The 19,524-nt window shown below is 41.3% G+C and overlaps 1 protein-coding gene across 4 annotated transcripts in view; it reads left to right on the top strand.

Moving 5' to 3' along the window:
• Nucleotides 1–19,524, top strand: part of XXYLT1 (xyloside xylosyltransferase 1) — a 529,386-nt gene that overhangs the window by 427,615 nt on the left and 82,247 nt on the right. The gene's annotated exons all lie outside the window — the stretch shown is intronic.

Below are 19,524 nucleotides of genomic sequence, written 5' to 3'. Positions count from 1 at the left end.
GTCCACTCCATTAATGACGTGAAGGCAAGGAATAGTTGGCATTCTCTCAATGCTTAATATGAATAGACCGCCCAACACGGCCGATGTTTCACTTAATAAAGCTTCCTCAGGGGCATCTAGATGGACATCAACATAGGAGTGTTCGCCTGAAAATTTAAAGAAACAGTCTTAACACTTTCTAATGGGGTAGAATGAAAAACAGTACTTATCTGACCCCCGTAGGCTACCGATTCAAAATGGACCCGACGTCTCAAACATTCTTCTGCGTCGCAGGGAGGAACCGAGGCTAGCGCGTACGTCCCGTTTAAATATACAACAAGTATGACGTCATGAGATGACGTGTCATTTGTAAAAAATATATATGTTGATTGATTGACAAGCAAATCACTAAATCCTGGGAAAATTGAAACATAGGATTGTACAACAGAAATGCACTTTATCCTAGAAAAGAATGCAGTTCTAAGTCAGCGTTAAGACCAGCTGGACTCACTGTCCCCAGTCGGTATATCCAACGTTGCTCTAATTTCAGTAACTGTCCTTCGCGATTGCCACCGCGCCAGTGCACTGGAATATGGTCAATAGCGCAAAATTTGAGATCATTAAATGAATGTTTGTGTGTTAGACAATGTGCAACAAGTGGCTCTTCAATCCGGGAATTTTTTATATTTGATTTGTGTTCTATCATCCTTGTTTTTAGGAGGCGTTTGGTTTTACCAATATATTGTAAACCACACGGGCAAACAATCATGTAAACAACCATCATTGAAACGCAAGACGTTGCATATTTCAAAAAAATTTTTATAACCAGAATGTGAAGTAATACTTCCTGTTACTGACATTGACATTGGACAGACTGAACAGGTGTTGCATGGTTGATGTGAACCCGTGACAATATTGTCATTATTTTTAATGGTGAAATCTGAACGAACCAGCATGTTTTTCAGATTGGGTGCTCTAGAGAATGTTATACAAGGGGGAGACTGAAAAACGCCATGCAACTGCAGCACATGCCAATTGGTGTAAATGGCCCTTCGAATTTTGTATGCCTGCAGCAGATTATGAGGTTCATGCAAAGAATCTTATCGAACGATTTTTACAACGAGGTTACCCACGCACATGTATTCGAAAAGCTTATTTGCGTGCGAAGTTTGCACATCGTGAATGGTTATTTTTGCCTAACACCTCTACTGACAATTCTTCTCAAACAACGTGTGTTCTACCTTGTTCAACTCAGGCATACAAAATTCGAAGGGCCATTTACACCAATTGGCATGTGCTGCAGTTGCATGGCGTTTTTCAGTCTCCCCCTCGTATAACATTCTCTAGAGCACCCAATCTGAAAAACATGCTGGTTCGTTCAGATTTCACCATTAAAAATAATGACAATATTGTCACGGGTTCACATCAACCATGCAACACCTGTTCAGTCTGTCCAATGTCAATGTCAGTAACAGGAAGTATTACTTCACATTCTGGTTATAAAAAATTTTTGAAATATGCAACATCTTGCGTTTCAATGATGGTTGTTTACATGATTGTTTGCCCGTGTGGTTTACAATATATTGGTAAAACCAAACGCCTCCTAAAAACAAGGATGATAGAACACAAATCAAATATAAAAAATTCCCGGATTGAAGAGCCACTTGTTGCACATTGTCTAACACACAAACATTCATTTAATGATCTCAAATTTGCGCTATTGACCATATTCCAGTGCACTGGTGCGGTGGCAATCGCGAAGGACAGTTACTGAAATTAGAGCAACGTTGGATATACCGACTGGGGACAGTGAGTCCAGCTGGTCTTAACGCTGACTTAGAACTGCATTCTTTTCTAGGATAAAGTGCATTTCTGTTGTACAATCCTATGTTTCAATTTTCCCAGGATTTAGTGATTTGCTTGTCAATCAATCAACATATATATTTTTTACAAATGACACGTCATCTCATGACGTCATACTTGTTGTATATTTAAACGGGACGTACGCGCTAGCCTCGGTTCCTCCCTGCGACGCAGAAGAATGTTTGAGACGTCGGGTCCATTTTGAATCGGTAGCCTACGGGGGTCAGATAAGTACTGTTTTTCATTCTACCCCATTAGAAAGTGTTAAGACTGTTTCTTTAAATTTTCAGGCGAACACTCCTATGTTGATGTCCATCTAGATGCCCCTGAGGAAGCTTTATTAAGTGAAACATCGGCCGTGTTGGGCGGTCTATTCATATTAAGCATTGAGAGAATGCCAACTATTCCTTGCCTTCACGTCATTAATGGAGTGGACCATATAAGTCTTGATGACTAATTTTTAAGGAAAAGAAAAAAACATATAAAAAGAAAGTTATACATAAAAATAATTAAAGATTTTTTTAGAAGTGATGGTGAATGATTAGAGGTCCGGTTGGATTCGGGTTTGAATTACAACGTCAGGCTTGCTGACACCGTCACTTTAGGCAACAATTTGAATTTAATGATACAGTTCCCCTTTTTTGTTTATAGACTTCAATTACCCCAATATTGACTGGGTAAATGTATCATCGGGACACGCTAGAGAGATAACGTTCCTGAATGGAATAAATGATAGCTTTATGGAGCAATTGGTTCAGGAACCGACGAGAGAGGGAGCAATTTTAGATCTAATTCTCAGTGGAGCACAGGACTTGGTGAGAGAGGTAACGGTGGTGGGGCTGCTTGGCAATAGTGATCATAATATGATCAAATTTGATTTAATGACTAGATTTAATGAACTTGATTTAATGACTGGAAGAGGAACAGTGTGCAAATCCAAGGCTCTCGTGCTAAACTTTCAAAAGGGAAACTTTGATAAAATGAAAAAAACTGAAAGGAGCAGCTACAAAAGTAAAAAATGTCCAAGAGGCGTGGTCATTGTTAAAAAATACCATTCTAGAAGCACAGTCCAGATGTATTCCACACATTAAGAAAGGTGGAAAGAAGGCAAAACGATTACCGGCATGGTTAAAAGGGGAGGTGAAAGAAACTATTTTAGCCAAAAGATCTTCATTCAAAAATTGGAAGAAGGATCCAACAGAAGAAAATAGGATAAAGCATAAACGTTGGCAAGTTGAAAAGTCCTAACCTCTTTAGCCTTTCCTCAGAGGGGAGCTGTTTCATTCCCCTTATCATTTTGGTAGCCCTTCTCTATACCTTCTCCATCACAATTATATCTTTTTTGAGATGCGGCGACCAGAATTGTACACAGTATTCAAGGTGCGGTCTCACCATGGAGCGATACAGAGGCATTATGATATTTTCCATTTTATTCACCATTCCCTTTCTAATAATTCCCAACATTCTGTTTGCTTTTTTGACTGCCGCAGCACACCGAACCGACAATTTCAATGTGTTATCCACTATGACGCCTAGATCTCTTTCTCGGGTTGTAGCACCTAATATGGAACCCAACATTATGTAATTATAGCATGGGTTATTTTTTCCTAAGAACATAAGAAATTGCCATGCTGGGTCAGACCAAGGGTCCATCAAGCCCAGCATCCTGTTTCCAACAGAGGCCAAAACCAGGCCACAAGAACCTGGCAATTACCCAAACACTAAGAAAAACCCATGCTACTGATGCAATTAATAGCAGTGGCTATTCCCTAAGTAAAATTGATTAATAGCCATTAATGGACTTCTCCTCCAAGAACTTATCCAAACCAAGTTTTAACCCAGCTACACTAACTGCGCTAACCACATTCTCTGGCAACAAATTCCAGAGTTTTATTGTGCGTTGAGTAAAAAAGAACTTTCTCCGATTAGTCTTAAATATGCTACTTGCTAACTTCATGGAATGCCCCCTAGTCCTTCTATTATTCGAAAGTGTAAATAACCGAGTCACATCTACTCATTCAAGACCTCTCATGATCTTAAAGACCTCTATCATATCCCCCCTCAGCCGTCTCTTGTCCAAGCTGAACAGCCCTAACCTCTTCAGACTTTCCTCATAGGGGAGCTGTTCCATCCCCTTTATCATTTTGGTTGTCCTTCTCTGTACTTTCTCCATCGCAACTATATCTTTTTTGAGATGCGGCGACCAGAATTGTACACAGTATTCAAGGTGCGGTCTCACCATGGAGCGATACAGAGGCATTATGACATTTTCCGTTCTATTAACCATTCCCTTCCTAATAATTCCTAACATTCTATTTGCTTTTATGACTGCTGCAGCACACTGAACCGACGATTTCAATGTGTTATCCACTATGACGCCTAGATCTCTTTCTTGGGTTGTAGCACCTAATATGGAACCCAACATTATGTAATTATAGCATGGGTTATTTTTTTCCTAAGAACATAAGAAATTGCCATGCTGGGTCAGACCAAGGGTCCATCAAGCCCAGCATCCTGTTTCCAACAGAGGCCAAAACCAGGCCACAAGAACCTGGCAATTACCCAAACACTAAGAAAAACCCATGCTACTGATGCAATTAATAGCAGTGGCTATTCCCTAAGTAAAATTGATTAATAGCCATTAATGGACTTCTCCTCCAAGAACTTATCCAAACCATGTTTGAACCCAGCTACACTAACTGCGCTAACCACATTCTCTGGCAACAAATTCCAGAGTTTTATTGTGCGTTGAGTAAAAAAGAACTTTCTCCGATTAGTCTTAAATATGCTACTTGCTAACTTTATGGAATGCCCCCTAGTCCTTCTATTATTCGAAAGTGTAAATAACCGAGTCACATCTACTCATTCAAGACCTCTCATGATCTTAAAGACCTCTATCATATCCCCCCTCAGCCGTCTCTTGTCCAAGCTGAACAGCCCTAACCTCTTCAGACTTTCCTCATAGGGGAGCTGATCCATCCCCTTTATCATTTTGGTTGCCCTTCTCTGTACTTTCTCCATCGCAACTATATCTTTTTTGAGATGCGGCGACCAGAATTGTACACAGTATTCAAGGTGCGGTCTCACCATGGAGCGATACAGAGGCATTATGACATTTTCCGTTCTATTAACCATTCCCTTCCTAATAATTCCTAACATTCTATTTGCTTTTTTGACTGCTGCAGCACACTGAGCCGACAATTTTAAAGTATTATCCACTATGATGCCTAGATCTTTTTCCTGGGTGGTAGCTCCTAATATGGAACCTAACATCGTGTAACTACAGCAAGGGTTATTTTTCCCTATATGCAACCCCTTGCACTTGTCCACATTAAATTTCATCTGCCATTTGGATGCCCAATCTTCCACTCTTACAAGGTCCTCCTGTAATGTATCACAGTTTGCTTGTGATTTAACTACTCTGAATAATTTTGTATCATCCGCAAACTTGATAACCTCACTCGTCGTATTCCTTTCCAGATCATTTATATATATATTGAAAAGCACCAGTCCAAGTACAGATCCCTGAGGCATTCCACTGTTTACCCTTTTCCACTGAGAAAATTGACCATTTAATCTACTCTCTGTTTCCTGTCTTTTAACTAGTTTGTAATCCACGAAAGGACATCGCCTCCTATCCCATGACTTTTTAGTTTTCGTAGAAGCCTCTCATGAGTAATGGTTATTATTTTGCTTTATTTATAACGCCACGGCGTATAGTTTATTAACTTGTACTATTTTGTTTTATGTATAACACCATTGCGTATGTTAATATGTTCTCTGTACACCGACGTGATATCTCGATAAGTGGCGGTATACAAAAACCAATAAATAAATAAATGAGGGACTTTGTCAAATGCCTTCTGAAAATCCAAATACACTACATCTACCGGTTCACCTTTATCCACATGTTTATTAACCCCTTCAAAAAAATGAAGCAGATTTGTTAGGCAAGACTTCCCTTGGGTAAATCCATGTTGTCTGTGTCCCATTAAATCATGTCTTTCTATATGCTCTACGATTTTGATCTTGAGAATAGTTTCCACTATTTTTCCCGGCACTGAAGTCAGGCTCACTGGTCTATAGTTACCCGGATTGCCCCTGGAGCCTTTTTTAAATATTGGGGTTACATTGGCCACACTCCAGTCTTCAGGTACAATGGATGATTTTAATGATAGGTTACAAATTTTAACTAATAGATCAGAAATTTCATTTTTGAGTTCCTTCAGAACCCTAGGATGCATACCATCCGGTCCAGGTGATTTGCTACTCTTTAGTTTGTCAATCTGGCCTACTACATCTTCCAGGTTCACAGTGATTTCGTTCAGTTCGTCTGAGTCATCACCCCTGAAATCCATCTCTGGAACTGGTATCTCCCCAACATCCTCATTAGTAAACACGGAGGCAAATAATTCATTTAGTCTTTCTGCAATGGCCTTATCTTCCCTAAGAGCCCCTTTAACCACTCTGTCATCTAATGGTCCAACTGACTCCCTCACAGGTTTCTTGCTTTGGATATATTTAAAAAAGTTTTTATTATGAGTTTTTGCCTGTATGGCCAACTTCATTTCAAATTCTCTCTTCGCCTGTCTTATTAATGTTTTACACTTACCTTGACAATGCTTATGTTTTATCCTATTTTCTTCAGATGGATCCTTCTTCCAATTTTTAAAGGATGTTTTTTTGGCTAAAATAGCCTCTTTCACCTCACCTTTTAACCGTGACGGTAATCGTTTTGCCTTCCTTCCACCTTTCTTAATGCGCGGAATACATATGGACTGCGCCTCTAGGATTGTATTTTTAAACAATGTCCAAGCCTGTTGAACACTTTTAACCTTTGCAGCTGTACCTTTCAATTTTTTTCTAACTATTTTCCTCATTTTATCAGTTTCCCTTTTTAAAATTTAGTGTTAGAGCTGCAGGTTTACTTATTGTTCCCCTTCCAGTTATTAGTTTAAATTTGATCATGTTATGATCACTGTTGCCAAGTGGCCCCACCACCGTTACTTCTTTCACCAAATCTTGCGTTCCACTAAGAATTAAATCTAAAATAGCTCCCTCTCTTGTGCTCCATGAAGCACTCGTTTAATTCATCCAGGAACTTTATGTCTCTAGCAAGTCCTGATGTTACATTTACCCAATCAATATTGGGGTACTTGAAATCTCCCATTATTATTGCACTGCCAAATTGGTTTGCTTCCCTGATTTCTCTTAGCATTTCATCATCTGTCTGACCATTTTGTCCAGGTGGACGGTAGTATACTCCTATCACTATACTCTTACCCAACACACATGGGATTTCTACCCATATAGATTCTACTGAGCATTTACTCTCTTGTATGATCTTTATCCTGTTGGACTCTATACCCTCCCGTACATAAAGTACCACATCCCCACCAAGTTGATCCTCCCTATCATTGCAATATAATTTGTATCCTGATATAGCACTGTCCCATTGGTTATCCTCCTTCCACCAAGTCTCTGTGATGCCAATTATGTCAATCTCATCATTTGCTGCTATACACTCTAACTCTCCCATCTTACTTCTTAGACTTCTGGCATTGGCATACAGACATAAAGTGTGGTTTTTGCTTGTTTTAACAACTTGCTTTTCAGTTGTTTGGGATAATTCGGAAGTCATTAGCTTTGGTGATTTTTTACATATAGGCATATGAACTATGTTTGCTTTTAATGGAACCTTTCTGTTGGGATGTCCTAACTCTCCTGTTTCATTAGTATCCTTCAAGGATACATTTCTCCGAACCATGCACTGCTGAGTGACTGTCGGCTTTCCCCCTTGTTCTGGTTTAAAAGCTGCTCTATCTCCTTTTTGAAAGTTAGTGCCAGCAGCTTGGTTCCACTCTGGTTAAGGTGGAGCCCATCCTTTTGGAAAAGTCTCCCCTTTCCCCAAAAGTTTCCCCAGTTCCTTGCAAAGCTGAATCCCTCTTCCCTGCACCATCGTCTCATCCACGCATTGAAACTCTGGAGCTCTGCCTGCCTCTGGGGATCTGCACGTGGAACAGGAAGCATTTCAGAGAATGCCACCCTGGAGGTTCTGGATTTCAGCTTCCTACCTAAAATCCTAAATTTGGTTTCCAGAACCTCTCTCTCACATTTTCCTATGTCGTTGGTGCCCACATGTACCACGACAGCCGGCTCCTCCCCAGCACTGTCTGTAATCCTATCTAGGTGCAGCGTGAGGTCTGCCACCTTTGCACCAGGCAGGCAAGTTACCAGGCGGTCCTCACGTCCACCAGCCACCCTGCTATCTACATTTCTAATAATTGAATCACCAACTGTGATGGCCGGCATAACCCTTCCCTTCTGGGCAGTAGCCCTGGGAGATTTGTCCTCAGTGCGAGAGGACAGTTCATCACCAGGAGAGCAGGTCTTTGCTACAGGATCACTTCCTGCTACACCAGGGTGATGTTCTCCTACGGGGAGACCTTTCTGATCCAAGGCAGCATTGGGGCTGCCAGAATGGATTTGGGACTTGGCTACTTTGTCCCTGAAGGTCTCATCAATGTACCTCTCTGTCTCCCTCAGCTCCTCCAAGTCTGCTACTCTAGCCTCCAGAGATTGGACTTGTTCCCTGAGAGCCAGGAGCTCTTTGCACTGAGTGCACACATACAATCTCTCACCGGCGGGTAAAAAATCATACATGTGACACTCAATGCAAAAGACTGGAAAGCCCCCCTCTTGCTGCTGGACTGCTGCCTTCATCTTAGTATTATTGAGTTCCTAGTTAAGTTTAGGATACTAAGGGAGTTGGAATGAGAGTACTTTAAATTTACAGGTGAACTTAGTAATTAATCAGCTAGTGTCCTACAAGGGGATAATTAAACTTTCAATAAGGGCTGGTACAATATTATGTTTTAGATAAGACCCTGATTGATTTTTAATGAGAAAGTGTCTTGTGTCTAAAAATCAGGTGTTGAGTGGGTGGGAAAGACAGACACTAGAATTAACTATCTCTGGCTTGCTTATTACTTCAGACACACACAAACTCTAAAGAATATATGCCTTAATTTCACCTTTCACCAAACTTTTATAAGTCCAAAAATTTCTGAAAACTATACTTACCAATCCTCTTAAACCACGTTTAAATTAATCATTTGCCATTTGGATGCCCAATTTTCCAGCAGTGGGCAAGCAAACTCTCTCCAACTGGCTTGCAGATTGTATAAAGTTCTGCTATGAAAAAGCAGGCCTTCCTCTCCAAGGATGAGTAAAGGCGCACTCAGTAAGGGCAATATCAGTTTCTGTGTGCACTATCGTTCAGTGCCAATAGCTGACATATGTAAAGCCGCAACATGGAGTTCTATTCACACCTTTGCAGCTCACTACTGTTTGGACAAGGAAGGAAGACAAGATTCAGCCTACGGACAATCTGTCTTAAAGAACTTATTTCCAGCATAATCCCAACTCCTTCTACATCTAACCTGCTGTGAATTTAGGCTGCCTCATTTGTTTTTCCAACAGTTCACCAATTGTTGTGCCTGTTGCACACCGTATTCCCTGTTGGGCCACTACACAATGGTTCAGCCAAAGCTTGCTAATCACCCATATGTGAGGACTAGCATCCTGCTTGTCCTGGGATAAAGCAAAATTGTTTACCTTGTAATAGGTGTTATCCCAGGACAGCAGGATGTAGTCCTCTCGAAACCCACCCGCCACCCCGCGGAATTGGGTCCAAAATGTTTTATTATTTTATTTTTGGCTAAAGCTTATTGCTACAAACGAGACTGAAGGGAGACCCCTGTGGATCAGGGAATTATGGCATGCTGGGCATGCTCAGTGCCACAGAGTTCCAGTCAAACGTTTCTAGAAACTTTGACAGAAAGATTTCTGTGATAGGGCTCCGTCCAGTGACATCACCCATATGTGAGGACTACATCCTGCTGTCCTGGGATAACACCTATTACAAGGTAAGCAATTTTGCTTTCCCATGAGTAAAAGGCTTTATTGCATTCATTTAGATCAAGGTCTCAATCTTGTTCTCTAGTGCACTTGATAATATTTCATTTTTTATTTTCTTTCTGAATGAAAAGGTGATATTAGTTTTTTGTTTAATTTGATTCTTGAAGGTTAGATCTGCTTTTATTAATAGGTGATCTGACCATGGTATTATCTTGTGTTTAGTTTTAATTTGGCAGTTATTTGGGTTTGCAAATATTAGATCAAGTGTTTGTGAGTTGCTTTAGTGATGTGTTGTGCCCATCCTAAGGCTTCCATTGCGTCAAGGAACATATTACAAGTAGGTGATCTTGGTGTTTTCTCCACTTGTAGATTAAAATCACCTAAGACAATTGTTGACTCAGATGTGGGAAACACTTTGGCGAAAAGTTCAATAATCGGTGAGCAATCTTTGTGAAGCAAGCAAGGTGAACAATATATTAGCCGGTGTTGATTTGTTTTGATTTTAGGATGGCTACTTCGTAGGGTGGGTGAATTTTGATTTTGTTTAATACTAATTTAAGTTCTTTCTTACAAATTATTAAAAGCCTCCCACCTTTCCTTTTTTTGTCTTGGTATGTGGAATAGCTTGTATTTTGGGTTAGAGATTTGGTTTATGAGAACATTGTCATTTTCATTTAGCCATGTTTCAGTAATACAAAAGATTGTTGTTTGTTAGTCTTCAATTACGTCATTGATGATAGAGATTTTTTTTATATTGATTGTGCATTAAGTAGCAATAATGTGAACATTAAGCATACTTAGATGTTTTTGTCTTTCATTCCAGACAGTGGGTGAATCAATTAATTTTTTTTATTTTATGTTTTTTCATAGCATTGTTCATTAGATCACCGTTTTTTCCTTGTCCTAGAACCGATTTGATAATGTTTGTTTGGTCCATTTTCTTTGCGAGATATTCAGCGTATATCATATTTTCCTGTGTGGATGGCAGGTCTTAGAGGAATTTTTTTTTTTTTTAATTGTTTAAAAATTGAAAACAGAGATAAAATTAGGAAAACCAAACGTACTTGTTAGGATTTGTAAGTATGTGGGCCCTTTAGCCGAGGTGAGAGGTACCGCTCAGGGGAGGAGCCACACTGAGGAGCCTCACCGTCTGGAGGCGGAGGCTCGGCTGCGGGATGATATACAGCAGTGGTGTAGATGGAGGAAGAGAGGGTGACCCCAGGTGGCGGGCTATGGAACGATAGCGCAGAGCTGACATCAGATTCAGCTCGTATGACTAGAGTCAGGCAATAGTTGCGGCACTACCCGAGGAGCTGGGGTGCCGGGGAGAAGATACAGTCACTGAATTATACTGGGTCCGTAGAGATGGTATGCAAGAGGGTTCCTCGGTGGGAGATCACAGTAGTGGTCCACAGAGCAGGGTACACCAGCGAGGGTCCCTCTAGAGATATCACGGCACGGGTCCGCAGAGCAGGGTAGACCCAGAGGTGGCTCCTCACAGCAATGGTCCGCAGAGCGGGGTACACCAGAGAGGGTTCCCACATAGATATCACAACAGGGTTCCACAGCATGGTACTCACAATGTCTGAAGACAAGTAGTATTTCCATAGAAAGCCTCGGGAAGCGATGCAGGCAGGAGTCTGGGTGAAAAGCCCTCCAAGGAGCGGTTGGCCAAGAGACGAGGAAGGACCCCTGAGGAGCGGGTACCCGATAGTCTCACACCATGGAAACAGGAACCTGGAAAAACACTGAAGGAGAGTAGGTAGATGCAGCAAGTGAACTCGTTGCCAAGTCGCCAGCTGTCTGGGCTGGGGTGTTTAAATATCAGAGTTGAGTGACATCATCTGATGGGGACGCCCCCGAGGTTCCCGCCATGATGTGGTTAAAGCAGATCGGGGAGCGTGCGCGCCTATGGAACCCCGAGGGTAAGATGGCCGTTGGCAGTGTCCACGCTGCTTAGGTAGGCCCGGGAACGGAGGCCGGAAGGCCGGTGGTAGCTGGCAGAGGCCGCGAGTTCGCCCAATGGGAGCCAAGGTAGTGAAAAGAGAGGTGAGCAGCAGCGGTCGCAGCCGTCTGCAGCCGCGGAGTGTAACGATACTGGGAAAAGCATTAGGCAATAATATCTCTCTCTTTACCCCAAGTCCTCAATATGGGGATCCAATACCTCTACCTCAGGTATAACATTATCTGTTAATACAGGAAGGAAAAAAACCTGCTATACGGGGAGCTAAAACATTATACGGATCCTAATGCCAATAATATCACTCACTCAGTCACAATTGGAGAAGAGCTGAGAACAGGTGTAGCTTTATCAGAAAGAAAATAAGGAATATCATATTTTTCTGCTGAATTGCCTCTTCTCTGAAATAAGGTGTCCTGGTGGCTATACCCGGAGTTCTTCCCTTACCAGCCACTCTGCTCAGTTATTCTGCTGCTGCTGCACTCCTTCGTAACTCCCTCGACATGTTGCGGATTCTTAGTGGCCACCCCAGAGCTCCTCTCCTACTGACAGCTCCATTTACGTATCTTGCCGCCTCTGTGACCCTTCGCTGTTAGTCACCACTCACTGTTCTCCACCATGAAGTCTGTGGCGGTCTCCTTTGTTACCTGGGCAGGTTGCTCCCTCAGTCTGCCAGTGAATGATCCTGTAGCCGGTGACTGGAGGGCTCACGCCCCATGTCGTTAGATGTGTGGAATCTGAGGCTGTGGTGTTATAGGAGGCCAGGAAGCTGGTAATCTGGAAGGCTGGGTAGCCGGGAAGCCTGGAGGCTGGGAAGCAGGGGGGGGGGGGGTTTCTCCAAGATTATAGCTCCTGTGTTTTGTGTTCCAGCAAACCATCAGTGTCTTTGTTTCCCAGGCAGATTTCTTGGCTCTCTTCTAATGCCTCTTTCCTGCTGGTCAGTGATCCCTTATGAACACCCAAGGACCTTTTTCCCCTTTCATTACCCCTGGGAACTAGGGTCAGCCACCCAAAACTATTACCTTCACTAAGCAAGACTTGGTCTAGGAACCTGGTAACTCAGTCAGGAAACACAGATACACAGGCTGGAATTGGAGCCCCTGCAAGGCAAACACAGGCATTAATGCAAGAGACAGAATCAAAATAAAAAACAAGGTCCGGTTTAGAGTTACAGGCAAGGTCCACTTGGCATCCATGCTAGCTGTAGTACCCCCTTTAGTAGGCATGTGACCATCACGGGGCTAAATGTAAACATACACTCTGCATCCACAGGATGTAGTTTCAGCACTAGCTGAGACAGCAAGCTGGGCATACAGGGGCTCCAGCATAGAGTCAGAATCTGGAACCAGCTTGGTAGGTGGGGAGTCTGGATCTGGCATGGCTTCAGCGCTAGCTAAGACAGCAAACTGAGCAGGCAGTCCGAATCTGAATCCAGCATGGCTTCAGTGCTGGCTCTTGGGTTAAGTTGAGCAGACACAGAATCTGGATGAGGATCAGAAGTAAGATGCAGCATAGAATCAAGAGCAGACATGAAATCTGGATTAGGAGCTAGAGTAAGATCTGGCATGGATTTAGCACTGACTAAAGTACCCCCTCTGGCAAAGGGTCCAGCATGCTTCAGCACTAGCTGGAGTGCCCCCCACTTGGGCAGTCTGACTCCCTCTCAGAAGACACTGGAGCCATACCTACCAGGATCTCAGCAGGATCAGCTACCTATGTTATAGCTTCAGTGCTGGCTTCTAGGTCAAGCCAAGTATGCATAAAGTCTGGAGTTTGAACTGCAGCACGATCCGGTCCAGAGTCTGGATCAAGCTGGCAGGTAAACATTGCTAGGTTTTGCCTGGGTCGGCTTTCAAGAGACTTCCACTGTTCAAAATTTTAGAGCTACAGTCATTTTTTGGGTGTAAGAAATATGATCATGTCTCTCCTTTGCTTAAGTATTTACATGGCTACCTGTACTAGCTAGGCTGAAATTTAAGATTTTGTGCTTAGCCTTTAAGGCATTTGTATAGATCAGTAGTTCTCAACCTTTATTCGGCTGGGACACACCTGACAGATGGTTCTCACATATGTGACACACTGAGCATGTGACCATCACGGGGCTAAATGTAAACATACACTCTGCATCCACAGGAATCCCCTCGACCCCTAACAATGGATGCAGAGCAGAACCCGTACAACTCACCATACAAAAAAGATATTCTGGTTTTGGTGACATCTCAGTGAAAGCAAAATGAACTCCCTCTACTATCAGGAGCAATACCCCTCCTTATGAAAATTTACCACTAATGCATGTCCTATTGAGAAAACACAACAAATAAGACTGATTCAAATGCCTACATGCTAGTAAAATACCTCACATCGGTCACACACACAAAACCGACCTTCACCAAGTACAGAAAGACCACAAATTATAAATATAGAGACAGAAACTGGAATGGAAACCCAAAAAAGCCACTCTGCATGCAGTAGAAACCTGAAGAAATGGAAAGAGAAATGTAGCATCTAACATTTTGAATAGCAAGGCACTTATCTTTCAACTTGTTCTTTGTTGTATATCTTCTCCTGACAAGTATGTGCCTTCCACAAACACGTGTATTATTCGGCCGCCTTGGTATTCAAAATGTCGGGATAAAGTTCACGTAATAGAACATATAAAGCAATGTTGTTCTAGTCAAGTTCAGAATGGCAAGAGGTTTTCCGTCTAGAACTAAAATGGGGCTATAAAATACAATGGCTGAAGACTATTTGCTGTGGTGAAAGTAAAGAAATCAATTGAAGATAACAGTCCAATAAGGAATTTTAAAGAAAAAAGAAAAAAACAAAAAAGGGAGTATAAAAAAAGACCAGTGATTGAAACAATTGGCCAAAAAAAAGTTTCTGAGACAATCGGATCCTTTGCCAATACTGAGGTCTTCCCTCGTTCACTAAATATTCTTCTTATAGTATTTTCATTGAGTAATTAATAAAGTTTATATTTTTAATAGTAGAATACAGTTGTAATAACAAATAGAAAGGTTTTTTTGTTTTTTTTTAATTTAAAACTTTTATTATTAAACTTTTGATATGACAGTGCTATTACAAGAGCAATATGAAAACAGAATACAGATTACTTCCCCAAAAACCCCTTCCCTCCCCCACCCTCACCCGTTTAGTGGAGCTACAACTCCCCTACTACAGAATCCAGAACCATTAAGGCTAGGTAATGGTATCGCCCTTTCGTATCATGAAGTTTACATACCCATTACTTAAGAAAAGCAAACAAACATGTTACATTAGAAAAACATATTGACTGTATCTTTTCTATATGATGGTTCTGGGACGGATACTAGGAGTGGGGGATAGTTATATTTATATATAGTATGTTTATACACACATGTATTTGACCCTGACTTCGTCATGTGTTGTAACATTTGTTTTTCATGCAAAAAAAAAAAAAGAAAAACATATTGAAATACCAGATAAAAGAAAACACTCTCGCCCAAATTGTTATATATCCATACATTTCCCAAAATATCATCTGATCACGAAGCCAATATGAGATTACATGTGAGAAATATATTCCAAAAACGGTTTCCAAGATTTAGTAAACGAATGTATTCTCCCATATTTAGCTGCTGTTAGAGAGGCCAACTTATAGTAAGTATGAAGTTTATCTATGACCTCCGACAACTGCGGTATTTGTTCTGTTTTCCACTTTGTCGCTATCAAAAGTACGGGCGGCAATAATAGCATGAGAACAGAGGTGCTGCTGGGATTTATGTAGATCATTTGGGTAAACATGCAGTAGGGCCATAATAGCAGAAGCCTGAATAGGCTCATGAAACCGGGCACTCAACCAAGTGAAAAGGATTTCCCAAAATGTCTGGATTTTCGGACAGGTCCACCAGATATGAAAGTAAGTACCTTTACTTCCACAATTGCGCCAGCAAGAGTCTGAGGCCGCCCCTCTCCCCATGATCCCCCATGATGCTAGACCCGCTGAACTTTCTTCAGCGTGCTCTCTTCATTAAATTCCTTTCAAGATAATTATTCTTCTAGGCACAAAACAGATCTCCCATTTCCTTTTGAGACAGCTTCCAGTACCCGGGGGACGGGATGACTGCACGCCGAAAAGCAGCAGATTTAAAGCAGTTTGCTTTTAGCAAACCAGCGGAAGAAAATGTGACTGAGACAAGGCCAACTCCAATGTCCTCCCAAGGACTAAGGATTGCTGGAAAAGAAGTAGCTGATGTGAGAATAGAGGGCACGGAGGTCGCCTCGGGGGACGCAGCTTCAGATTTTCCCACAAGGGATGAAATGCGCGGATGGTTTATTGAACTGCGGTCAGTTTATTGAACTGCGGTCGGATATGCAGAGCCATAAAATAGAAAGGTTTTTGACAGCAAAGAGTCGTATATATAAGTAGTTATTTTTTGGATACTAATTGTATTCTAGTTATTCCCTGATATTTCTTCTTGTCAACACACTCAAACAGTAACAACCCTATGTATGAAAAGGCAACACTACAAATATTAAACCAGGCCTTAAACACTAAAACACCTCCTATTAGTAAAACAGAATAAGCCAAGCTGCTTTAGATCCTGACACAGAAATAATTGTAAAACAATACTAATGTTTCAAAACAGCTGATGAACAGTATAGCTTCCAACAATTAAAAACTCATCAAAATGATTAAAAATGGCCAATACCAAATAAAATGTTTCAAAACAGCAGATATCACATAATACCCAATAATTAAAATGGCAGTAAATCAGGAAAAATAAACTTAAAAAGCCACCTTTACTTACCCTTTCCAGCAACTCTCCTACTCCTTTCCCTTGCAGGCCAAAAGCACACACCAGAAGCAGCAGTGGCTGCTGAAGCTCTGTCCTCATGGTCCTCCTCCTTAGGGCCCACAATCAGACATACACACATAAGAACATGACATGCCATACTGGGTCAGACCAAGGGTCCATCAAGCCCAGCATCCTGTTTCCAACAGTGGCCAATCCAGGCCATAAGAACCTGGCAAGTACCTAAAAACTGTTTATTCCATATTACCGTTGCTAGTAATAGCAGTGGCTATTTTCTAAGTCAACTCAATTAATAGGTAATGGACTTCTCCTCTAAGAACTTATCCAATACTTTTTTAAACACAGCTATACTAACTGCACTAACCATATCCTCTGGCAACAAATTCCAGAGTTTAATTGTGCGTTGAGTGAAAAAGAACTTTCTACGATTAGTTTTAAATGTGCCACATGCTAACTTCATGTGTATTTAATCTCCTGTATTTATCTTCCTGTATCCCAGTTCTATGTAACCCCTGTTCTATGTAATGCTTTTTTATGTAATTTCCGTTTCATTGTAAACCAATGTGATATGTATTTTGACATGAATGTCGGTATATAAAAGTTCAAAATAAATAAATAAATGGAGTGCCCCCTAGTCTTTCTATTTTATTTATTTTATTTAGGCATTTTTTATACTGAAACATATTGTGTACACTTCATGTCGGTTTACATTGTATCAATGGACAGTCTTTAATGTGTCCTAAAAAGCATTAAAACAAATAACCCTATAAATTGTAAAAACATCTAAAATTCGTCTATATTTAATTTTTACAAAATAATAAAATACATAAAATTCATTCAAAATCAAACTAATTATAAAATAGGGTTTAAAATAAACATTCTTTGTAATAGTCTAGATTCACAGGAGCTGTCGCTAAGAGAAGTCATACTACATTGTTGAAAGCCTGTGCGAACAACCATGTTTTTAGCTGTTTCTTAAAAGGTTGTATACTCGCCTCTAAACGTATATCTAGTGGAAGAGAGTTCCACAGTTTTGGACCAGCTATAAAGAGGGCCCTTTCTCTGACTGCATTAAGATGTGCTGATTTGGGAGATCGAACTGGGAGAAGTGCTTTACCTAAGGACCTCAAATTGCGAGAGGGTGTGTGGATGCGAAGAGCTGCATTTAGCCATTCGTTATTATTGCCATAGATGGTTTATGAATAAGCGTCAAACATTTGTATTCGACTCGATTGAATTCTATTATGTGAAAGAGTAAATAAACGATTCATATCTACCCGTTCTAGACCTCTCATGATTTTAAACACTTCTATCATATCCCCCCTCATCCGTCTCTTCTCCAAGCTGAAAAGTCCTAACCTCTTTAGTCTTTCCTCATAGGGGAGCTGTTCTATTCCCCTTGTCATTTTGGTCACCCTTCTCTGTACCTTCTCCATCGCAATTATATCTTTTTTGAGAGGCGGTGACCAGAATTGTACACAGTATTCAAGGTGCGGTCTCACCATGGAGTGATACAGAAGCATGACATTTTCCGTTTTATTCACCATTCCCTTTCTAATAATTCCCAACATTCTGTTTGCTTTTTTGACTGCCGCAGCACACTGAACCGACGATTTCAATGTGTTACCCACTATGATGCCTAGATCTCTTTCTTGGGTGGTAGCGCCTAATATGGAACCTAATCTTGTATAACTATAGCATGGCTTATTTTTCCCTATATGCATTACCTTGCACTTATCCACATTAAATTTCATCTGCCATTTCGATGCCCAATTTTCCAGTCTCTCAAGGTCTTCCTGCAATTTATCACAATCTGCTTGTGGTTTATCTACTTTGAACAATTTTGTATCATCTGCAAATTTGATTATTTATTTATTTATTTTTAGATTTTTATATACCGGTGTTCCTGTATGAAATACAGATCACATTGGATTACATTGAAACAGAACATAAATTTCGCCAAGAGGCATTACATAGAACAAGGTTACGGAACTTGGAACAGGGTAAACTAGTTCAAAATTAACATTAACATTGTAAAATTTATGACCATAAGAAAAAAAGAAAAACATAAACAAATTAGCTAACAGGTCTCATTGAGCATCAAAATCATAAAAAGTATAACTGAAAAAGTCACATGTGTCCTGCAGCAAGAGATTAGATACAGAGTCAGGTAGTAGTATAGAACATGGGGTTTGCGATGGAGAGGAGCTCTTGCTAGCTGGAGGGGAAAAAAATGCTCATGGTCCTGGAAAAGCTTGTATTTCTTTCCAGATCATTTATAAATAATATTGAAAAGTAAGGGTCACAATACAAATCCCTGAGGCACTCCACTGCTCCCACTCCCTTCCACTGAGAAAATTGTCCATTTAATCCTACTCTCTGTTTCCTGTCTTTTAGCTAGTTTGTAATTGTTATTATTTGTGATAGTTGTGGGTGGATCCTTGGGCCGGTGGCAGATGACCACGCCCCCGGGGGAAGATCCCGAGAGGGACCACCAGTCAGGCTCAGAGTTGGGAGACAGACACATACAAGTTCTTTTATTAAACAGCTTTTGTGAACCACCAGAGATGGCAGTAGTGAGCTGGAAGAGCCCGGCTGGGCTGTAGTCCCTCAGGCACTGGAACAGCGATCCCAGGAAGGCTGAGCTGTAAAGAAAGTGAGATAGTGAGTAGGCAGAGTATGCAGAGTTCAGGAACAGAACCTTGATGGTAACACTCACACGGTCGTCTCTTAGAACAGCCCAGGAGCTGGAATGGAGTAGGCCCTTGAGCGAGTACCTGGTTCCAGGGAAAGCTCTGAGAGAGAGATGGTAACTCACTGGTGTTGTAGGCAGCGGTGACTTCCTGGCAGAAGTTATATATTCAGTAGCAAGTCCGGGAACGTGGGCCCTCGAGGAGCGAGTACCGGTTCCAGACTGCGACCTGAAAAGTAAAAGAGAGCACGAGGCCCCCGAGGAGCAAGGTATGCAGAGAACGAATCCCATCCGCAACAATACCTGGAGGCAGC

This window comes from Rhinatrema bivittatum, chromosome 9 (genome assembly GCF_901001135.1).
Source record: "Rhinatrema bivittatum chromosome 9, aRhiBiv1.1, whole genome shotgun sequence".
Taxonomy (NCBI): Eukaryota; Metazoa; Chordata; class Amphibia; order Gymnophiona; family Rhinatrematidae; genus Rhinatrema; species Rhinatrema bivittatum.
The sequence above is the reverse complement of the archived record's forward strand: the minus strand, read 5'-3'. Positions and strand labels throughout refer to the sequence as shown.